Below are 25,505 nucleotides of genomic sequence, written 5' to 3'. Positions count from 1 at the left end.
TTAGTGGTGTTATAGTTAGCTGGACATTTTACTCATACAAAACCATTGAAATTGCTCCTATATAGTTAGTTGTACTAAGTATATATCGCGCACCCGCAATCCACTGCTGATGATGTCACATATTAGATCATTCATGGCATGGTCAGTGACATCACTGATGACATCTCAAATCACATCACTGATGACATCATCCAGTGAATGTGGTTTGCTTCGTTATTTAAATATGCATTATATATATAGCAATTTGCATTGAAGAATGAGTGGATATATAAATAAATATTTGGATGGAGGATTTAGTAGCAGTGTAATTGACTGTTTACTTGACCAATTTATAATGTCTCACTAAATATAGTGGATAGTGACTAAACTGTGTGAATATCTGTATCACTTTGTCAGTTGTTGTTTAAACTGATTCTACAGTTGGTTACTAGCTATGTGAAAGTCTATATTAGTTATTGATTAGTTAACTGAGTATTTGTATGGGAGTGTGAAAGTGTGTGTGGTTCGGTGGAGGGTGTGTGACTGTCCAAAGATGTGTGAATAGTTTATTCAGTAGATATATGAAGTTAAAACTACATGTTCTAACAGTTTGGGTGAGGGAATCTCTTTATGGGTGTGGTGATGAGCAAATATATTTCTCAAAGGTACAGGTCCAACAAACTAGAAAAATAAAAGGCAGTGTATGTGTCAGTTGTTGTATATAAATAAGTATTCATAAGACACAATGATTGGGTGAGTGACTGTATGGATAACTGTATACTTGTAATAATGATTTTATAATTCACTAAGTATGACTTACTATCTAAATGAATAGAAGAAGTGGTGTTTGTATAAGTGTTTTGCTAAGTAAATATGTAAGTATGATCCATTGTTTGCATAAGAGAGTAGGATGACTTCATATGTGAATAGGATGCGTGCTGTTGTTTAATGTCGATATAGATGTATAAGTATTTTTGATAGTGTTCTATTGTTCATTGACAGCATGTATGAGTGAATCCATAGGTAAGGGATTAGATGTGTGTATACATGTATGAATCACTGAGTGGATTTTTAGATACTTGTATTGCTGTGACAATGGATTTAAATATGATACTCTGTATTTTACAAAGAGTGATGAAAAATTGTAATAGTGTATGAAAAGGTGAATGTGATTGTCACGTGGATGACGTCATCAGTGATGTTATCAGTGATGTCATTTGAGATGTCATCAGTGATGTCACTGACCATGTCATGAATGATCTAATATGTGACATCATCAGCAGTGGATTGCGGGCGAGCGATATATACTTAGTACAACTAACTATATAGGAGCAATTTCAATGGTTTTGTATGAGTAAAATGTCCAGCTAACTATAACACCACTAAAACTTATAGTTTTTTGAGTGAATTTCAAAGGTTTTGTAAAAGCTAATTCCTAACTATATAACTCCTAAAACCTATGGTTTTTTCAGTGAATTTCAAAGGTTTTTTTAAATGCTAATTCCTAACTATATAAGGCCTGAAACCTATGGTTTTTTCAGTGAATTTCAAAGGTTTTTTTAAATGCTAATTCCTAACTATATAAGGCCTGAAACCTATGGTTTTTTCAGTGAATTTCAAAGGTTTTTTTAAATGCTAATTCCTAACTATATAAGGCCTGAAACCTATGGTTTTTTCAGTGAATTTCAAAGGTTTTTTTAAATGCTAATTCCTAACTATATAAGGTCTGAAACCTATGTTTTTTTCAGTGAATATATATATATATATATATATATATATATATATATATATATACACACACATACATACAGTCGAACTTCGCCAAGTTAATCCAAATGCGCAGGAAAGACAAATACGCACCCAAATCTTCGTGCAAGGTATTTATTAGTTCAGGCACCCAACACTACCGCCATAACGCGTTTCGGCCTTCAAGAGGCCTTGATCACATGACGCCATGAGGAGTGACCCAGCTTTTAAAGTGACAGTGCAAGAGCACGTGATAGTCAAGGCACAGTACAATAGACATAGAGAAGGTATATTTAAATGTATATACCACTCGCAAATTTGAATAAATGAAGTAGCAATCAATTATTGTGTGCAAATATGGCAATAAATACATCGTAATAATTTAAAAATGCGCATTAATTCATGGACATTTAAAACATTACTAAAAACAAGACCATGTGCAGGCAAACTGAATAAAGACCCAATTTTCTATGATCATTATTCATTGTTAGTTTGAAAAATGATACCCAAGTGGTTATACGTACATAATATTCGCAATGCAACATCAAGCAGCTACATAAACCATATTTGATATTTAAAAATGCTCATTAATACATGAACATTAAAAATAACATTCTAAAACAAACACAATTTCTAGTGCAAATTTGCAAAGATAGGAACCAATTTTCATGAGGTTAGCATCCAATAGTGCAAATACTAAGCATTATATCCCATGTGGGTACAATTATATAGTAAATATCCTACAAGCTGATTAACTATCCTTAAAATTTAAAAACACCATAAATATGTATTACTTCGTAAATAATTAAAATAGTTCATAAAATAGGCAAATCACGCAAGAACAAATAGATTTCTAATAGCTACATGATATTAGTGCCCTATGAGGGTTAGATGCTAACCTGGTTGACTAGAATTGCCTCATTGGTTATCTACTCCTTTCACCATAAGCATTAAATTGGTCTACACATATGGCTGTCACTGCATTCAAAATGAAGAATGTAGCCCTAGTGGGCTTTGATTGCTTCTCTATGTCAATTAAAACAATGTGCAAGTGCATACAATAGTGCTACCAAGAATAAACAGTGATAAAAAATATATATCTAAATATTACAGTTGGAGACAGGGTGTGAAATGTTTCAAAGGCATCACTGAAATTGAAAAGGGCTAGTTGGAAGCATATATAAACATGTGTATAGGTCCTCACTGGAGTTGAGCCCCTTGGGCGGATGAGTGTCCAACTCCAGGATGTACCTAGTTTCCAATTTTCTAAGCAGAGCTGCATGGTTGCTGCCATGCCTGAATATATATATATATATACTAAAATCTAGGTTTATTTTAGATCTTCAAACTAAGTCTCCACGTGGGCTAAATACCGAAGAGGAATTAGCCAGTCATCTTGGTCAGTAATCTGACATCACAAGGGTATTTTCTCAAAGGATCTTCTCTTTCCTTTCTTTAATTACTATGAGATCGTATATAGAGTTTTCTTTCAATGAACCGCTATCCGTAGCTGCATACTTTGTACATACCTCTGTTCGGCTTCATTTAAGTTAAAATAATGGATTGTATAGAACATCAACCTGAATGGACGATATATATATATGCGTAAGTGATTACAGCAAAATGCTTGGCTGACCAATGCCCATCCAGGGCTTAATAATTTTCTGTTTAATTTGGCGTTCACTGTAAAAAGTGTATGTTATTGATTAATGTGAAACACACTATAAGATGGCCGCCGTTACAACAAGAATGAATTGTTGTCAGTTTTCCATGTTGACCATTGAAGAGGATGTGACATCACTGTGCAACTTTATTTGAATCTGTGTGAAAATGACATACAAGTAACAGTTGACAAAGGCAAGATGCCGAAACACGTCCTGTTTCTAAAGCTGACGATGATATAAAATCGTGAATTTTCAATTTCTGAAAAGACAACTGAGTGCGGTCTGTTCTTTACTGCGTAAAGGATATATATATATATATATATATATATATATATATATATATATATATATATATATATATATACATACATGCATACAGTGATGTTATGGTTTAGCCTTACTTTCCATTGAAAATAAATTTTTTGATTTGCCTGTACCTTTTGACCTCATTCACGATCGACTCCAACGTTGGTGAATGTTTGATTTAGTAAGCTATTGTCTGGCATGCCAATTTTGGGCAAGTTCTGTGCAGAGGTAAAAAAGTTAAAGTGGGGTGAAAAAAGTTGCTTTCCCTTTTAGGTCCCACTGGACATTTTCTTTGCGCCTACAGCAAAATGCACTGAAATTATTTTTGCCACACTTGGCATGAAAGTTTTCTCAGAAAGTACACTTTTATTGATTTGATGTAAATCCTTTTAGCAGTTTTGGAGATATTATTTTATATTGCAAGCAAGCAAGCAAGAAAACTGTGACTTCTGTCAATCACATTTGAACTTTTCTTCAAATATGGTTGATAATTCCTGCTATCTTTTAAATCATGATTTTTACGCTGTGGAAGACAGTTTCCATAGCCATGGGTTCCCAAACCCGTAGGAAATGGAAGGAGCAAAATTTTTTATTTGAATGAAAATCATAATTCCGTGGCAGCCATTTTGCAAAACTCAAAAAAGCTCAATTTTGTGATGAAAAGCATCTATTTCATGAAAATAAAACTAAAAAAGGAAAATATATTTCAATTAATAAAAGGGATAAAAGCTACTACGCCCAACCTATAGAAGGCCTGTGGAATGGCTTGGGCAACACTTGCTTCTGAAGACCATGCGCAGTGGGGGTTGGACAGTTGATTAAATCATTAAAAAAGAAGAAATTCACTTAAAAACACAGATTTAAAAACTGAGTTATGGTTCTGGCTCAAACACTCAAAGCCACTAAAATATGTCATTTGTTGTTAGTAGCGCACACAACACACCTTAACATGTGCTTTCTGCCAAACCCAAAAGAAAAATTTGCCAGCTCTACAGAAACAAAAGATGAGCTTAACAATGCACAACAGCATGGCGGACAGCATGTGGTATAGTGTGTGTTGTGTCCATTGTTAACCTTAACTGGTGAATTTCAGGGGTTTTGGCTGTTTGAGCCAGAACCATAACTCAGTTTTTTACACAATTGCGTAGTGTAGGTGTCCTCACCACCTTTACCTGTGGCCCCTGGTGTGACCCCGTCCCCCTAAAAATCACTTATAGGGACTGACACCACTGGCTCCAAATCTGCTCTTTGGTTCCGGCTACAGGTAACTCTTTCAATGTCCAAATCTGTCCAAATTTCTTTGCAGCAGCCTTTTCTCAGTACTGACTTTGCAACTGCTGTGAAACTCCATTGATCAATATTGACTTTAGGTGCCTGTTGGAATCGAGGAAATAATTTGACTGTTTTGCAGCAACTCCCTCGTGCTGAAGTCCACACGTGTGAAGCCACCAATGACACGCTGGAATCACCAGATCTACCCCACTCCACCCTCCCCCACCTCAGTTGCCCTCTGCGGATAATAACCATATTTCCTCTTCCAACAAGAACTGGGCATCCCAAACAAAATGTGTAACTGAAATCCATTTCGCTGTTCCTGAAATACAAAGAGAGATTGCGACAGTATTAGTTGTCTTTGTCCTTTTTACATATATGGCGGACAGCTGCCACTGGTCTGTCCTTGTACCATTCTTACTTGTGTAGTGGTATTGCAAGCAATTTTGTATGTTTGTCATGGCAGCAAGCTATCCTGCTAGGGAAGAGTTGGGCATGTTGCTTGAGATGTTCTCCACTGCTGCAGCAGTGAACATATATATTGTTGCACAAGGATCAAACCCTCTTTGCCCACTTGAAATGCGGTAATCATGCGAAACAAAACATTTAGTCCTGTGGGACTCAATTAGCTTACTATCTTGCATAGTATATTCCCAGGTAGTAGGTATGAAATGAATCTAAAAACAACTCAATGTCAGGAATGTGACAAACAAATCGTAAATAATGAAAATCAAAGCTCCGTCTCCTCAACTGCCCTATGTACAATTATTATTCATACAGTAATTTGTTCAGTTGCAAACAAAAATAAATTTGTAAGTGCAGATGGCGCAGTGCTCGTGAAGGTGAGATCTATATATACAGACATACATAAACACACTGAATTACCACACTGATAAGGTATCTAATGCTATACACAGAGAATCATATCCTGTCGTTTCAAAGTGATCCAAATTTGACAAAATCTTTTAGTCAACAATGGTACAATGTTGATGTTTCAACCTGTAAACTATTCATCTAGTCTCTTCAGGAAATACTTGCCTGTCTATATGTTCGAAAGTTCTTTATTAGGAGTGGTAAATATGCATCTACCACTGGCAATAAGACCACTAACACAGTCTAGGGCTCAGTACAGATCTCAATAAATTATTCCCATGCTCACTCCTTGATAGATTGGCTGCAGGCAGGCAGGCTTAACTTAGGAGACAGGTATATAAATAGTAAATAATTAAGACACCGCGCACAATAAAAATCCCACACCAATTTATAAAAATAGGAAATGTTTTCATCTTTAAAATGACACCAAAACGACAAAAATCCAATGTAGAGAACCGGAGATATGAATTTTAAAGATTGGGCACTATACAGCACTTAGAAACATATAGCGCCAATCTGGGACATCTGGTCACGCTTGACCGGGACAAAGTCAAAGTTTCATACCAACCGCGATGGAGCCCTGCTCAGATACCCTTCGCGGTACGCCTCAGTCGAGATTTAACCTTTGGACTTAGAAACTTTTCAGGAGCCTTTTCTGCTGGGGTCCTTTGATATTCTTCACCAGTCTGGGTACGGTGAGGGTTTGCTGGCTTGCTTTCCAGGAAGCTCCCAGTCAAACTCTGGAAGTCGGACCGCCAGAGCTTTTCACCAGGACGAACCAGCAGGGCAGGCTGGCTCGCGGTTGAAGGTGGCCAGCTTGGTTCTCGCGCTTGAGTCGGTCCTCTTATGGAGCTTTTTTCCACAGTTGCTCCAGACTTCTCCACACTTCTAGAACTTCTTACTGAAGTTCCTCTCGGGAGTCCAAAGTCTCCAAAACACAATTCAAGGGTCTCAAATGTCTAAAATTGTAATTGAAAGGTTGGGACTTCAATTCCCACTCTCCACTTGGACAAAACCCTTACAAATCCACTAGGGAAGACTCTAGGCTAGGGATTCTTGGTGGTGATAGTCCAGGTGAGCTCTGTTAATTTGTAGCTTGCAGGGAATCCACTCTTTATTCCTCTTGAAGCAAGGTACATCCAAAGGCTGCAGTTCCCAGATAATGCAGCAGGCGTGGTCAGTCAAAATGTAGAGCCTGATGGTGCAAGTTAAGTTTCCAGCTTTGCAAGCCTTCTCCTTCTCTTAGTTTCAAGCAGCTGAACTGAGAGGCTCTGCTCTTCTCTCATATGTAATAAGTGTTCTCTGGGGTCAAGCAGGAGAGCACTCTTGTCCAATGAGGTGCAAGGCAACACCCCAGAGCATGACCCCTTCCTCCAAAGTGTGGCATAATATTTTCTTAGTACTAATCCTCCAAAATTCAGTACGGCTGAACTCTCAGCAGAGGAGCAAGAACTAGTTAAACCAGCATCCAGTATGGTTCCTTTCCATAGCTCTCCTCCCCCTACCATCTGCAAATTCCTGCCTTAAGCCTGCCTTCTGGCTGGGTCAGAGTGGCTGGTGAGTAGATGGGCCTGGCATTCCTCCTTTGAAGCTTCATGCTTTATGACTCCTCCCCCCTGCTCTGCAATTCCTGTGTAGCAGAGCTCTCTCTACCAGATAGCCTCTCCCTGCGCAACCCACTTATGATTCATCAAAGCAGCCTGGCTAATCCTGTTAACAGTGACCAATCAGGGAAGGACCTGATTGCTGAGGACACCATGGCCTGGTGTTCAGGAGACCTCGATTCTTCTGCCCATAACATGGGAGATGGCAAAATTGCTGATCTGGAAATGTCAAGAGACGTATGTATGTGTGTATGTGTACCACAATATTAGTGGCCGCTTTGAGCCTCTCCTGCCTTATTTCCTGTGCTATTTCACCTGATATTCCTCTCTTCCACCCATAAAGGGTATCTGTTGGTGTTGTTGATATATGCACCTCTTGTCACTATGTTATTGATGTTGTTAGTGCCCTAAAGAAGGTGTGACCAAGATTGTGGGTCTCCACCGATACATGTGTCAGTGCATTATTGATAACAAGACGTGATTATTAGGAAATCAAAATGGATGATATATTAAGCGATGATTTTTACTAAATACATTTATTACATAAAGGTATGCAAAATAACTGAATATTCAAATATGTCTTGCCTTCTTTGTATGAGTATGAAATAGGCTTTATTTCGATAAAAAAATATCTTAAAAGCATTGACATAAAACAATACTTTAACATCATAAAAAGATTCTTCTAACATGAACATGAACACCTAGGTGCCAATTTCCCGCAATTTTTCTAAAAAATACACATATTACATCAATAATAGAACACAAAATAAAAGGATGAGAACTACTTGCACATCAGAATAAAATCACAGATTAAATATTTTCTCTAAGCCTTTTCAATCTAATAGACCAGGCCCATCTCAAAAACTTCGACAGACCACATACATACAACAACCGCGTATCGGACTTAAAAATACGCAGAGCTACAGAGTGGTCTCTAGTGCCCAGTTCTCTACACAAAGGTTTAAGCCAACAGTTCCTTGGCGATTTATATGCCGGACATGCGAACAGGATATGTGCAATTGATTCTATTCTAGACTCGCAAATTGGACAAAAAGGTGATGTTTGGAAAGGAACTTTCCAACGAGCAGTCAATTCACGTATCGGTAGTATGCCAACCCTACTAAATTTGAAGTACAAGGCCCTATCAAAGGGCTTCTGAATGATGTCAAGATAGGGTTCACAGAATGCAACGTCCTTGATCCTCAAAAACTCATCCATTGTTCTGCCTAATTTGGGATCAGAGTTGCCTTTGCTAGATACCCATCTCCAATAAAGTTTCTTCAATACTGCCTTAGGTGGGGCAGATCTATTTTCCCATGCATCAGTGAGGCCCAAATCGCAGAGCATGGATTTAACGTCTTTTAGTCACTTTATTTTATGCCATCCCATCATGGACATTACTTCCGACAGACCCTCTGCATATTTTACTAACTCCGGCACTCGCCACAACCGAGCCTATAATAGGAGCGGTCGGACTTTTGCCAGATCATTAATCGAGTGACACCCCAGATTAAGTAACAGTGGGACCGAGGGGGTGCCATTAATTCTTTAAGGAATTTATTTTCAGATCTTGTCAAGTGTTCCATATTGCTTGTTCCCCACAGTTCGGCTCCATATAGGGCCGAGCTCACTCCTCTCGCCTTATGTATCTCAAGAACCGGAGCGATGGGTCTAGTTGATGAAGAGCGTTATTCCTTAAGGATAGCCCCCACTACCCTTTTATGGCTTAAAAGCATTTTCTGTATGTGTGGGTTCCACTGCATGGTATCGGAGATGCGTATGCCAAGGTAATCAAATACTGTAACCCTCTCCAATGATACAAGGTTCAAAACTGGGGGCCGCCCAAGCTTTTTTGGTGGGTTCAGTACCAAATACTTAGTCTTATCTGTATTTATTACAAGCCCTCTCAAGATACAGATTGACTGAAAACTATCAAGGAGGCTCTGAAGGCCCACAGGGGACTTAGAAATAAGGAGGGTGTTATCAGCGAATAGGAGAGTTGGAATTCGCTCGCCCGCCAGGGATGGTGCATCAGATGGACCTTTCAGCAAGTGCTCCACCACACCGTTGACATAAAGTGAGAACAGAGTGGGAGCAAGAACACATCCCTGGCGGACACCCCTATTCACTGGAATTCTATTTGTCTTCTGCCCCTGTGGGCCCCACCTCACTTGTGCGAAATTACCTTCATGAAGCCTCACTAATATTGACAGAATGTTCAGGGGGATCCCCATTTCGGACAACACTCCCCATAGGCGTTCCCGGGGGACCAGATCGAAGGCAGTCTTTATATCGATAAATGCGAGGTAAAGACTGCTTTTTCCTATGAGAACCACTTTACAATAAATAAGTAGCAGTCTAAATGCTTGTTCTATAGTCCCAGTGCCAGCTCTAAATCCCGCTTGGTAGTCCAAAAAGATTTTATTCTCATCAGCCCATTGCAAGATTCTCTCAAGTACCACCTTCCCAACAACCTTCTGGGTGGAGTCGATCAGACTAATTGGGCGGTAGTTGGCAGGGTCGTCCCTGCGCCCCTTTTTAAAAATTGGGACCACCTCTGCCCCCTTCCACGACTCAGGGATTGTGGCACCATTATCAATAGCATTAATTAAGATGGAAATAAGCTTTCCCCATTTGGGCAGGTCTGATCGAAGAAGGTCTCCGGGAATACCGTCGGGACCTGCTGCTTTGTGTGGTACTATGCACTTGATTGCATTTTCCACTTCTTTTCCTGTGAAGGGGTAGCTATTAGGTTCCCCGAAGGTCACCAGGACGCTTTGGGGGATGAACTCATTTAGGCCACCCTGGGGACACGAGTACAGCTTCGAGAAGTGGTCTAACCACGTTTGGCTTGTAATATTGCACGTTATAAGGTCATTATCGGGTCTATTCTTGGATCTTATTATATTCCAAAAGCGGCCGGCATCTCTCCCAATGCTGGCGTCCTTGAGTGCTTGCCAATACTGGTCCTCCCACTCTTTTTTCGCTTCTGATATAGTCAGCTTATACTCTTTCCTGGCCAACTGGATCAATGCTTGGGATTTGCACTTGACTGCCTTAATTAATGCAGATTTCTTATGTCGGCATTTTGTTGTATACCAACCCTCTTTGCCAATGGACTTTTGGGGCTTCCTCTGTGCCACACCTTTGCTTTGGACTAAAAATAGGTTCCCAGCGCTTTAGTGGTGTCTTGAAATATTACCGACACCCTGGATAGATCACATTGGTCTACAGGTGTCATATCCAACTTAGTCAGTGCTGCTAACAAGAGGGCCCCTATATCCTGGACTTTCCCCTCGTCCAAAACAACTTTACACCATTTCAGGCGCCTCCCACAATTAGATGGACGGGCTTCTAAGGTTGACATTGTTTCAACTAATGCTACAGGACCATGCACACACTGCCACAGAGGATGTAGACTCAAAGAGAATGGGTTGTGATCGCTATCAGCAGTCTGATGTATTTCCATGTCCTGCATGAAGCGCCAAAGCTTAAAATCAAGGAGAATATAGTCAATCCTTGTGGAATGATTAACCCTATTATACGTATGGGCCCCAGATGAATCTGAAACAGTTCTGCCGTTTGCTGCTCTTAGGCCAAACTCCATGACTAGTGTGTTCAACTGTATAGCCCGTTGTGACCACCACTTTATCAGTTGAATTGCGAGTGTAGGAATTCCCCTCCTAGCATCGTCCTCAGCGATATCTAGGATGTCCTCTGCCGCAAGGGGCTCAAAGGTACAATTGAGGTCCCCCGCAACCAGGACATACATGCTATGGTGGCATTGCCTGAGTTCGTTTTCCAGGAATGTAACTGTGGAAGATGGAGCTCCACCTTTAGTGTCTCGGGCATATATATTAAATATTTCCAATATTCTCCCTCTCCGTGCACCTCTGACTGAAATCCTTAAAATATCAGGGGAATTGCTTTGCATCTGCTTAATGCTACATCCCAGGGAGATGCTAGCCCAGATTAGGAGCCCACCCAAAGGGCGCCCTCTCCCTGTGGGAGGGGATACTGCTGGTAAGAAATAGGTGGTGTAGCCAACTTTATGGTAAGGCACCAAGCTCCAGGTCTCCTGGAAAATGCAAATCATATGAGACTCAACCAGGATATTCCAATCTGGCAGATCTAATTTCTTAGAAATCCCCGCTATATTCCAGCTAAGAATCTTTATAGTGGAATCAACTACAGCTAGATCCTGGGATATATATATTGGCGCTAGATATGGACTATCTTGTGACCCAGTGGGCTCTGTTATCGAATGCAGCGAAGTAATAGCCTGCAAACTAGGGGTATTTCCCTGCTCAGTAAAGTGGTCTGGCGGGGTCGGGCTGATTTTATGGGATTCATCATAAGCGGCCTCAGTGCCACTTATTCCGATCCAAGTTACAGTCTTGTGGCATTTTCCCTCACTCTCAAGGCTCCCACAGCTGCTCTGGTTGATAGATAGTTTAGGCGCCAACCTGTTCTTAGGGCTAGCAACTTTGGTTGGAAAGATGGTATCAGAGGTTTGAGGGATCCCTTGCTGTTCTAAGAACACCCTGCTATCAGTACACCAAGTCCTACTAATGACATTTAACACCAAGTTAGAGGGACAGTAATCACCATGTCCGTATCCATGATCTACCCCGTAAAAGTCTGCCTTCTTTGTAGTATCTATGTTATTATCATTAAGTTTTGTTATCATCTGTCCTCTTCTTGTTATCGTCCTGTCCGTTGAACGAATGTGGTGTGTGTGACATGGATGATGAGTTTGAGCATCGTAGGGGGTATTTTGATGGTTACTCCTAAGTTTATGGTAATTCCCTTTTATACATTTATGAATCTTTGGACTGTCCTGTGTTGATATGTATAGATATATATATATATTTATATGGCTATGACTACAACAAACAATATATGTTTTTGATAAAAACTTTGGATGATGAAATTGATGATTCCTTATGTGCTTTTTGAACACAATTGTTGAAAATATATTTTTTTGTAACATCTCTTTATTACGAGCAGTCGCAATCCAATCAGTACATACAGTAGTAGCCATGTGTACATACAAATGGGAGGAACAGTGAAACACATAATGGGTGAGCATATCGTCGTGAGATTGCGAACTATCAGCATAACACAATTCGATAGTACGCTTTTGCATTTTGATATTTTAACATAACGAGAAATAAAAAGGAAAATCATAGTGTAACAAACGAAAAAGCGGTCACCTCCGTAGTAAAAGAAACTACTGATCAACACCATTGCAAGCATAAGCAATTATGTCTGTCGGCGCAAAATTGAGATTCACCCAACGTGGAGCAGTTTGAGGAAGGTGTATCAAACCATACAGGCGTGGACCAGGCGCAGTCAAACGCCACATCGATGATTCGGGAATCTCACATCGAGAAAGGTAGCACACAGCGCGGCAATAAACAGACATCTAGCCAGTTGCCAGGGCGGCGTAAACCTCATCTTGGCGATGTATGTTAAAATTCTCTCCAGGTCAACCCACCCCCGTCGGGACAAAGGAGTTAAGTGATTGGGATTGTGTTCCCTGTGTTAGTTTTGCAAGGTATGTTCGGAATGGCCCCCATATATCCAGTGGTCTGGAGGCGCTAGGAACCATCTCAGAGTATTCAGCGCTGTTGGCGTAATTGTTGAAAATATATACCATGACTGAGATGACTTTGTAAGCATCCTTGTAGTATGGTAAGATACTCCACCAATTGAATTTATCAAGCAGTTTTGCTATGTTTTTTTGCTTATGCATTTGGTTATTTGGTTAAGCAATGAGAGTGTTTGTTCCAACTCCCTAAGCATATTGTGCTGGACATGCATCTGATTTTCCCAGCATAATGCATTAGGAAACTCAATGGCCTATTCCCTCAATTACCAGTATGCCAACATGAGGTTGTGTTCCTGGAGTATGGCAGCGGTATACAGTAAACCATATTGGCTTGTAGTAACGTTGGTAATCAATAAGGTCCCTAATTTCAATACAAGAATTATAGAGGATGCAGTGTAACAACCTGGAAGCACACACATACACAGTAATTTGTGGGAAGGCGTAAGGGCACCCTTTTATTCAATCAAATGCTTCATTCTAAAAATACAATCTGTTAATATATGTCCATGTTTTCCTTACACAGAAATTCTATAGCTTGAATTTTTACATTGCCTTCCTCCTTACCGGCATACAATAAAATCTCAGTTTCTGCATTTTCCCCTTTGCAGGTCAAAATTACCATTGAATGAAAAATAGAATGAAACCTTTTCCTCTCTGCTTTAACTTTATTTAATTAGCTTTCAATTTTGATCTGAAGGAACTAAAGCTAATCTTTTTGTCCTAGACCTTGTAACGTTTTTAAAACCTTATCAACCAATTATACTCTACTGGGGTTAAAATAGTACTAGCTTGCCTCATTATCAGCCCTTGGAAATCTCCTGTTTGCTCTGTAAATCTATATTAAAGCCCTTCTAACGCTTCGAATTGAAACAAAGTAAAACTCACCTTCAACCATTAATTAACAGTAATTTATTTCATCCTTAACTTTTTACTTTACTCCTCTTTATCCACGCATTAATCCATTCCCCGAACAAAAGTATTTTCATTTAGGCACGCATAAAATACGTAGGATTTTAATTGTAATTTGTTGATGGCTACTTAGGAAAAGCAAGCAGCCACAGAAGTCGCATCTCTAGGTAGTCTGCGGACAAATGTGAATAATCCTGTGTGGGTTTTATTTTTACCACATTTTACTCAATTGTGTTTTTCGGGGTTTGGAGCAGCTTTCTTTGGTATCATCATATATCTTTATTCGGTACATTTAAGACCATCAAAGTACATATTTGAATAATACAATATAATAATCAATTTTTAAAAAGTTGAAATTTACAAATGAAAGATTTGGGTAAAATCAATCAAAATGACTAGTATATACGAGCTTTATACACAAAATATGATCCAGTAACGATTTGTTTAGTAAAATGTGACCGATTAAGAACATGAAATATTAATAGGATAGTGAAAGAGGGGCTTGTTTTTGGAATCACCTAGATCAACAGTGGAATCGATACAAGCAAGGACTTTCTTCACTTAAAGTATTCATAGAACTTCTAGTTTGTCTTGTTTGTTTTTTGTCTTTGAACATTAGAACAATGCATCATCGGAGATCTACAAGTCAATGTGTAAATTCCTCAGTTCTTCCATGCTGATCAATTCATACGAAATACCGACTTTATCAATCGCCATATTAGTATTTTTAAGAACTCAATGCAATATTTACCGTTAATGTTCCCACCCCCTCTTTTATATGTCCTTATCTGTAATGTAATGTTCATGCTTAGCTTTATAATTTTGCCTTTACCTGAATGTAAAAACTGCAGTCATGGCAGAATGTTCACGTAAATTTCTCAACAGATTGACTTCTAAGTTGTGTCTTTTATCATGCATTTTGCCAAACGTCTGACTCACTTTAAGTGTTTTCTAGCCCTCCATTTCATTTAGTGTAGTATGCATTTATTGCATTCCATGAGACATTCCTCTTTTCAGATCTTGGTGTCATGGTGGCCTAATAATTTGATTCTTATGTGTTGGTGGAGCTATTCAAGTTCTGGCTCGTGAATGCAAGTAGGAAAGGGTGTAACTAGTGTAATTCTTTGTAGCGTAATCACGCGGAATTACCTGAAGATTCAGAGAGAAGAGTGATTCTGCATTTAGAGTAATTTTATTAGCACAGAAAAGCCCTCTTGCATCAAAATGGATTCAAGGATGCATTTTATGCTCAGAAATAGCGCTAAATGCAACAGGACATGAATAGCGAGTGCTATCAGTTCCTCGCTAAATGCGCACTTGGGGTACGATTTTCCCCCAACTTATTCTTGGCATTTGGCGCTACTTTTTTTGGTGCAAAATGCATCCTTTCCTCCAAAATGGACGTGAGGATGCATTTTGTGCTAAGAAATTAGTGTTAAATGCAACAGAAAAAACAGCAGTGCTAGCAGCCGCTCATGCTAACTAAATATGCTCTTCAAGAAGGATTCCCCTTCCCCCCAATCCATTGCTCCTAAGTATGCGGGTGTAATTGCGTTATCGGTTTTGCGTCAAAGAGTAATTACCAAAATTACAGTGATTACTCCAGTATAATATAAAATTACTCCAAGGCCTACAATTCAGTTGAGTGGGTACTTTGTTTTCCTGCCTGGCCTCCTTCCTGACTGGTTGGAAATTGTTTCTGTTGGTTAACAGGCAACATCAGAGATGGCTTCCCTAAAAAGGATACTTTTCTTTAAAAAACAATTTGAAGCCCTCCATGCACAAACGTCACTCCATGCTGGAGCTCCATCCTTTTTTTCCAATGCATCATCAACTGCCACACCCAGTATGCAATGATTATCTCCCCCATTTCATTGGTGGACAGGACTGTTTGCCTGTGCTATCTCATGCTCCTAGAACATTTTTGTTGGGGGAGAGGAGGGGGGATGGTTAGGGTGGTTGAAAATTGTATTGTGAATGTAGTTGAAGTTCATGCCAATTCCTGTACGCAAATAGGAAAGAGAATTAATGTCCTCATACAAGTTTGAGAATTAATTGCCTCTGACTGCTATTTCCTTCAATTGCCCCTTACTATGAGTATTATTGGTCTGGGATATATTATTTGGTAGCCATCCACCTTGCCCAAGGGTGGGTGGATATTTGGTAGCCCCATGCATGCAGGTCTTTCATAGCCCCTACCTTTGCCAAGGGACGGTGCCTATTACATTAGCCTGTCTTCAATATCATAGCTGTCAAGAAACCATAGAATAGACTGTGTCATTGACATGCAAGGTAGCTGCGATATCAGAAAATCCTGGAAACTTGACAACAGGATTTCATTACTGTATGCGGTGTTCACTTTCCCCTTGTTTAAATTCATCCAGTCTTTACCAGAGTCATAGCAGAATAAGGTTCTCATTTATGAAATGTAATGCTACTTTTTTCCTGATACTAGACTCAATATAACTGATTTTTGTCTTGCTTAAACACAGGTAAATTCATACTGCACATTCAGTTGACAAATCATTGTGCTTTACCTATGCTACAGAAATGTCCAAAATGCTGCTGTTCTAGCTTTACCTATTTAGAAAACCATACTGTCGATCCCTTCAGCAAAATCACTTCCTACAAGTCATTATGATCCTGGGACTCTTGCACAGGCATGGAGGAAATGCCCTCCTGACTGGACTGTAAGCTGTCACCTTCGCAAGTGTGTTATCTGTTTGGCTACGAATGACAACATTACATTTTCTCACAACTAATTGATGTACAATGTCCTCCATATCACATATGCCATAAATTGACTTGCCTTCATGGAAAAATTAATCTCATTAAGTGACACCCATTTGAACCGGATAAAATTCCATAGCTTGGAAATTGCAAATGTCACCTGGTATTATGTTGCTAAACCATACAACTGAATACACTGCCTGACAAAACCCACCTACTTGCATTCAAGCTTAACTTTCAACCTACTCTAGAGACACACTTGTTCAAGGAACTCAAAAAGGTTTGGTAGGTACCCTAGTACTTGGAAAAAGGATGGTTATGGATACTGAAAAAACACAAAGTTCCCTTCTCCTTCTACTCTGAAAACATGAGAATTCGATCCTCTAATTGGATTGGTTAACTTAGTTATAGTAAGGCCATACACTGAGATATAATAAGACAAATGTTACCAGGTTGCTAAATTTACAAGCAGAAATATAAAATCATACATAGAATGATCAATTTCTAATCAAACATATGAATTCAAAGGAATGTATTATCAATATTTTATTCAAAAGATCATGTTCTATACAATTGATATTGACAAAGTTAAAAACACATTAAACTCATATAATCATCATATTTTTAAATGAAATCAAAACAAAATGTGCAATAAATACATGAAGAACAACTGTTCAAGGAAGCCTTATTGAAGATATTATATAATTGGTTTAGTTCTCTCCATTTATGATGTTGTGCTTTTGCTTTCTCTGTCAGGATTTGATTTTGTACTTTGGTTAGCAGAACTGCCATTTATTACTTTCTGGGTTAGGCAGCACTTACTTTTATAGATTTCGAACATTTCTCCATAAATACACATTTCCCCTACTCGAACAAGTGTTTGAATCAGACACCTTGCTCGACTATGTCCCTGAGCTAGTTAAAATACTTGATTTAAATCATTTTCAAGCTGAACATCAGGGAACCAAATAAAGTTCACATTGGCAACCTCTGAAAATATCCAGTTCATAAGGGTTTTTCTGAACACACAGAAAAGAATTTTCATTCACCTGAATGTGCTTTAACATTTGAGTGTAACCCTTTATCGGTTGTGTGGTATTTCTTCAACATACCGGTTTGAAAGCCTTACTCTTGTACACAAGCGGTGCTTCTGGTAAGGAAGCACAACTAAAGAAAGATGACTTGCTATTTGTTTACGAACTTTTTATTGTAAAACAGAATCTTCTGTGATGGTCTTCATTAGAAAATCTGGTGGCAAGCTTTCCCTTGTAAACCTAGGAAGCTAGGTTCAATGTGTACACTTTAGTTTAGTATGCTTTCAATTAAATATTGGATTCCCTTGAATAGCCATTAATTGGGTCAGCAAACGACTTGTATTTCTTTTATCAATCCTCTTCAGAACATTTTTTTTTCTCCAGATTTTGACGGCCATTCCTTTCTGAAGGAGGGCTCTAATCAAAGCGAACAACACTACTGCAGTGTTCACTGTGAACCATTATTCAATTACTATTATTTTTCCTTAGAAGTATTGTTCTTTGTACTGGAGGAGAAGATTGCATGCCCAGCCACCCCAATGGTGGTACTCTAAACCTGAATGGTGACATAATCAGCAGGTTGTATTTCCCTCCACTAATGGTCTACCCACCCATATTTGATGGATATGATGTCGATACGAGTGAAATTTTACTCTTTAGTGCACCTCTTCTCACTGTAATTAGTCTAGTGGCCAGTATGTGTCATTTGAGTGGGAAAGGGACAGCTAGGCTGGCTTCTTTCTCCTCAATTGAAAATGTTTGTCTTGGCATTCCCTTGTCTTCTGCTGTTGGCCATAGTATCCTGCATATTTTTCCAAATCCATTATTTCATGAATATACTGACAGCCTTGAACTGAACTAACTGTGTATGGCTGTCTGAACTTTTGGTCATATAGGCATCTGAACAGTTGATAGAGGAGCCCTTGGACTTTTCTTCAATAATCTGGTTCCTGCAAATAGCAAGTTTATGCTTTACATGTAGCCATTATATGAGCAATCGGCACATGTTCTCCTATTGTGCATTACTGTGAAAAATTAACAGTCTGACTTTTTCTGTTGAAGATGATCTTATTTTCATTTCTTTTTGGTATGACTGTGCACTGAGGTTAATTCCTGCAGAAACACTCTTTTGAAGGTTTACCCTCTTCAGAATTAATTGCTTTCAACAATTTCAATGTGCATCTTAATCATTTGGCTGGTAGGTTTTTAAAAAACCTTTGTGTCAGTGACATATAAAGGGTGAGTAACACAGAAAGTCACGGTCCTGAAGGCTCACAGGATCAATGACCTGCTATGCCATTTATCAAAGCTTATTTCTTTTTTTCATCAAAGTGATAGGTAGGAAGCACCCTTCCCTTACGTTGAGGAAAGTTTATTTATTTACATTGTTTTTCTGTAGCACCACGTGACCAGTTAGTAACAGAGCACTTTACATGTAACATTAACGGCTTGTACACAATAAGCTCGAAAAGCCAACAGTAGTGCAAAGGAAAACGGTGAGTAGGGCTATGGAGGGAGAGAGTGATAGGGCAGGAGAGTTATACAGGAGCCTTGGTGAAAAGTAAATATTACGTTATCAAGCTAAAGTCATAGGCTAAACCAGCAATACCTGCCAAGCTGGGCTGTGTAATGTATGAAATATATTTTGGGTGATCTTGTTCCCAGAAGGGCAGCAGCTCTATATAATGTCACGGTATCTTGTGAATAGGTTTCCTAGAATCTTTTGTGAAAAGAAAGGTTGTCTGAATCTGTTCTTAAAAGTATTGAAAGGGAAGTATTGTTTTGTGTCGTTCGGAATTTCCAGAGCTCTAAAATGAGAGCGCTACCTCTGGGATTCTCTTAAGCAACCAGAGATTTTCAGGTGGTGTGATCTGTGACTGTGTCTGCCTAAGTGGATGGTTTTGTATGTGATGCAGCAGAGTTTGAACTGTATTCAAGCTTTTAAGTGAAGCTAGTGAAGATCCTTGACTGCTTTCAGAGACAACAACGTGGTGACTGGAAAGCTAGTTATGATGGCATTTCCTGAGTATAATCTGGAGAGGACTAGACCTTGAAGCAGCTTTTAGCTGATCATTGGCTTAAAACATTTTAGTTGGTGCAGATGAACATCTGCCTGTTTGTACTAGTTTGCTGATTCGGGATTCGAAAGAGAGGTTGCTGTTGAATATGAAACCAAATGATTTGGTCTTTGTTGGGCGGGGTGGGGCGGAGGAAGTTAGACATTTACAGTTTGTAAACTTCACAATTATAGCTGAGTAAATTTTATGTTGGATTTGTAGGATATTAGTATGAATTCTGTTTTGAGAGTTGAGTATCAATTAATGTTCAGATACCCTGTTGCATATCAAATCCAATTCTCTTTTGATAGTTATGATGTCTTTTAAGAGAAGCTAATAATGTATAATTACATAATAAAATAGCAACCTGCACATATAGGGACTTCTGTGTCGACTACCATTATGTTGTCGAAGTTAAACAAGTGTATAGAAGTTTAGATTTTTCTATTCCAACTCCACATCTACTTACCTTGGTAATGTTGATGTTATGGATTCCATGTATGCACAAGTCGATATCAAAACTTTGATATTGTGACTCAGGATATGTGCTGAGAGGTTCCTTCATAATCGTAATTAGAGAGCCCATGTATGAATTATTACCATTGTCCTTTGAAGATATTTCTAGCCTTTGCTTTATCCTAGATAAAGAAATGGCTAAGCCTTCACTTGTAATATGACCGCTTCTATTGAATTTTATAAAGCTGTTCAACACAGTATCTTCCTCCTCTGTTCTGAGTCAATGCTCACACTATTGGTGTCAGAGCAGTGTCAGAGGCTTTTTAGAGACATGTCCTGATGCATAGTATCGGCAAAGAAGACACCTTAGCTATTGCCCATATTTGTATGTATGAGCAAGTTAGCCTAGGTTCACAGTGGGGAGGTGTTCGGAGTGCAGTAAGTAGGGAATGACTTGTGTTACTTTTGTCCGGCGAAACGTGGCGTTCTGCCCCTTCGTCAGCCTCATTGTGATTACTTGTTCTTTCTTTTCTTGCTTGTAGTACCTCCAACGTGAAGTAACCCCCACCACTGGTCCCATGAAGTGAAGCGCGAATTGCATTCATGTAACATTTTTCTGCTTCACTCCGGTCCTTCTCTCTCCGCTTTGGGTTATTACTGCACGCTCGGGTGTTCGTAAGATTTACCTAAAGGACTCATTATTACTACTCTGAGTCTTGGTCCTGCACACAACGTTATTTTATTGTTAAAAATTTCACAATATAAATGCGCTAGTAATCAGGATGAATGCACGATGATGTCTTCAAAGAAGCACTTAAATAAGGGTACTTCAGACCCGTTACTAAGGGCCGTATCGATAAACAATGGATACTGAGGCACTGAGTTGCCCACTGCATAATTTAGCGGGGGTACAAATGAACATTAGTTGATGTAAGAAGCGTGAAATGTACACCACTCTGGATGGCCAATGTAACTCAACTATTACCTATGGAAAAATGGGCGCATGCATGCCTAAATGTTGTTAATGTTCTGGATGTCCTGTTTTTCCTCCTTACAGGTTCGGACACCTGGAAAGGCCAGGTTAGTCTGGCACAAAACTGTGAGTTTACTAATATATTTTTAATGAGAAATATTATTTTTCACACTTACCTCTGAGGTTAGGGTACGCCTTAGCGTGCGTATACTGCCCAGTAGGTTTTTCTTCACATCTTTTTATTGTGGTCCTGATTAAAGCTCAGCCGACTTGGCTACACTGAGCAGAAACATGTCGACCTTTTGATCACTTGGACACAGTTGGCTCTAATTAAAGGCCATCTTTTTGTCATTACCAGATTTTAACCTAGAGCGTACTGTGCCTGCATTAAAATAAATTTTTGGTCACAGTTCTCTCTATTTTAATCACACGCATCACTCACTTCACCATTTTTCACTCACGAAAAACCAGCTCCACTGCAATTGCAGGTGTCGTAGCACACCTGGTAGGCACTCGGCCCGCCCGGTGGAACCCGATGATGAAGCATGTCACCCACCAGGTGGGTGAGTGAGGGTTTTCTTAAAAAACCTTTTGTTTTTTTTGGGTACACCATGTTACATTTCACGTTTCTCTTCTTTTCTTTTCGTGTTTCTCTTTGTTTAAGACACTAGCCTACGTGTCTTTACCTTAGTCACTCCTTAGTTGTTACATATACATATTTGTATGTAAACATTACGCCTTGGAAATTAACAATGCAGTGAATGCACAGATTGATCATGCCAAGCTGAAACACCTCTGGCCAGATGTCTACAAATCTTTGTAGCAGCCTCCCAATGCAAGTTTATAATAATTGATAATCTGTCAAAGGGGATACCTGAAAAAACTGTCCAGTAGGAACTATGTGCTTGATAATCTCTGCAGTAACAACGAAAATCATAGTCATTAACTCACTCCTGTTGCATAAAGTTCACTCCTTTCACTCAGCTCTGCCCCCACAATAGCTTAACATCCTCCAGAGTGGAAAAGCTGTTTTAATGGAGAGTGGCCAGATGTGAAGATGGCGTGGCATGGACATATGAGAATGCTCGATTGTCACCCTAAAACTATAGTCCAGCAGTTCTGGTAATCCATTTCCCTTAATTCGGAGTGTACAGTGAGATGCTTGTACTTTGTGGAGCGAGTCCAGATATGACTGGGTGCTGAAGAGTGCTTACTAAAAGGTCTTTGGATATATACTTTAAATAAGGACAAAACAGACGTTATTCTTTTAAATTCACTCTGTCTTCCTTCCCACCGAGCGACTCGTGTCTCAAATGGCAATCCATACGTCTTAAATACCTGGGGATCTGGTTCTGTAAAAATCTCACTGACATATTACTTTTTAATTCATCACACACTATTTCCAATGTTAGAAATCTCCTGAACGCCTAGTACCAAAATTTATTTCTTAGTGGGGTAGGCTCCAAACACTGAAAATGATGATCCACCCGATAGTAAATTTCTTGTCATCCATGCTTCTCCCCCTTTTTTCACGAGTTGGATAAACCCACCTCCAAGTTTCTTTGGAACGATAAGAGAGGGAGTATCTCCTATAAATCGCTTAGAAAGACAACTACATGAGGGGGGATGTAGTCTTCTGAATTAGAGCCTGTACCAATCGGCTTCTCTAGCTTCCCAATGTTCTGTCTGGTTCCTCCCGGACTCATAAAGCACCCCGCCATGGATGAATATTGAATTTGAGCTTTGTTCTCTTTTTAGCACATTCTCCTTTATTACAATGTTGAAATGTACCCCTCCACACTCTCTTCGCATTCTTACTGATACTGCAAGTGCATTAAAAATAATAGACAAACGCTTTCTGGAGTCCATCCATAAATCAAGATGGGCGTTATTATGGTTTAACCACAAGGTTGATACTGAAGTTGCTCCTACCATTGCAACTGTGTGGGCCTCCAAAGGCGTCGGGTAATAAGAGACCTCTATGATAATAATAATTACCTTGCCTTTTCGGCTCTAGCCAGGAAGTACAATCTCTCCAGTTTGGATTTTTATACCTTTCTAAGAATCAAGTTTAGACTCTCCAAACTTTATATCTCTAAAAAAACAACTCTACTCCCATATCTTGGCCTCTCACAACGCTCTGGGCATGTTGCCTCCAAAATCTACAAATTCCTCTCTGATCCTCAAATTTCACAAGACTCAATTATTTGCACCAAATGGGCCAAGCATGTTGATGCGGGAGGGGGTTTTGAGCATATCGCTTCTGAAACCTGGCCTAAGATTGGCAAACTTTCCTTGTGCCGTAAAATTGCCCCTCTCTTATTCAATCTAAATTCTTTAAGATTAATCTCTTGCATTGGACCTCAGCTCGTCTGCACAAATTGAACCTACTAGATAATGATAAATGCTGGAATTGTGACCAGGAACAAGGCTCACACCAGCCTATGTTCTTTGAGTGCCAGTTGCTACACTCATATTGGTCACTGATACGAACCCATCTCTCAGTTATCTTTAATACACCCATAACCCTATCCTTCTCTTTGGCAACGGTGGGCCCCTGGGCTTTACCGACTCCACCGCCCCTACCTGTCAATGATATGTCCCTGCTGGACCTACTCCTAACCATTTCAGTTAAAGCCATCTTCACAGAGTGGAAATAATTCCTCTGTCATATCACACAAGGTGGTCTTGGGCTTCATATCGCCGAGGTGCACACAGGTTACAACTTACAACTTAAGATTGAATCTGCACCACCAATCTCTAGCACGTTATGGCGATATCTGGATAAACACATTGACCTCACTACTCGAGGTCGTGTAGCTCAACCTATCACTGGGTCTTTTCTCTAAGCATGCTTACCTGTATCTATGAAGAAGATATCCCATCCCCTCCCTTTCCTGCATTCTTCTTTCTGCCCTCTGCATGTTCGACATTTGTTGATATACAGGCAATACAATTGTTGTCATATTCTCTGGAACGGAATTTACCTTTTTAATCCAGTTTAGACCAGTTACAATAGCTTTGTGCCTGTAACTCATATACTCGTCTAGCTATACTGAAGGCACTGTCTAGACTAGTCCTTCTGGACCGGGTCTGTTCTCATATTTAATGCATTATAACATCTATTGTATGTAAACCTTTGACTTTTTTTAATATGTAATCTGCATATCATACACTTTATTTGTATTGCAGCACTGTCTGATTGGTTGCCTTTTCCTTTAAATTTATAACATATCTCTAAATCAAAAAAAAAACTCACTCATAAATTGTTTTATAAAATCTTGACAGTTAGGATAAATAGCCCTGTTACATCAAACCTGTGCTTGATTAAATCCTATAGATGCAATGTTATGCTGATGGAGACTTCCGGTAGCCTTGGCAAGTTCTCGAACGGTTACAGGCTCCTTGTTCTTCTCTACTTAAGCTGCTGTATGTTTAAAACGTTCTTCCCGCTTCCAACTTCATTTTGTCAGTCTTTCCTTTTTGTAAGTGATAGTTCTATATGTATCTACTCAGATAATTATGTAGTAATCAATTTCGTAGTATTAAAAATTGGTTTTCTCTGCCAGGCAGAACAAGTAAAATTCTCTCACTTTTGTGACGCTGGCACAATGTATCCTGTTTTTCGATCCATCTTCTTTCATTTTATTATAATACCCTGCATCTGTTACCACACCTCAGCAATTTGTGAACTATTTCCAGTATTTGAAACCTAACAAAGCTTAAATTGTCTTTAAATTCCAATAAAATGTTTGGCTGCAGGCAATTTCATATGATTTGTATAAATTATACGTCTCTGGTCATTCCGCAAACTACGTAGCAAATCCTATATGGGCATTTTATTGAAGAAATAGTATGTACATATGTGGTTTGTATTGTGCTCTGAAGGTAGAGATACAGTCAATAAGTGGTTGACGAGGAACCTAGGTTCTGAGAATGGGGGTGGGTTGGTACATCGCCGTGATCTAATGTTGTTTAAAGAGATTTATTTTCAGGGATTTCCTAAACTGAAGCAAGGTTTGGTCCACACTGATGCCTCTGTGCATAACTTGAGAAGGTTTATTGCCCAATTGTTTTCTTTTTTGCACCAATCTAATAGAATCCTGGTTGCGGGTGTGCTGAGAGCCAGTGGAGGTTGTGAACTTGTCAGCCACATATGTTGGTGGGCCTGTCATGGAGGATTTATAGATGATTGAGCTGGTTTTTAATGTTGTGCGGGCTGTCAAGGGGGAGCCAGTGAAGTTCCATAACTGTGCTGGTGTGTGTGTAGATTTTTTCAGGCTATTGA

At 39.4% G+C, this 25,505-nt stretch overlaps 1 protein-coding gene across 1 annotated transcript in view; it reads left to right on the top strand.

The window, feature by feature from the left end:
- Window positions 1–25,505, top strand: part of CNTLN (centlein) — a 1,434,305-nt gene that overhangs the window by 353,064 nt on the left and 1,055,736 nt on the right. The window lies entirely within an intron of this gene.

The sequence above is a fragment of the Lissotriton helveticus genome, chromosome 2_1 (genome assembly GCF_964261635.1).
Source record: "Lissotriton helveticus chromosome 2_1, aLisHel1.1, whole genome shotgun sequence".
Taxonomy (NCBI): domain Eukaryota; kingdom Metazoa; phylum Chordata; class Amphibia; order Caudata; family Salamandridae; genus Lissotriton; species Lissotriton helveticus.
The sequence above is the reverse complement of the archived record's forward strand: the minus strand, read 5'-3'. Positions and strand labels throughout refer to the sequence as shown.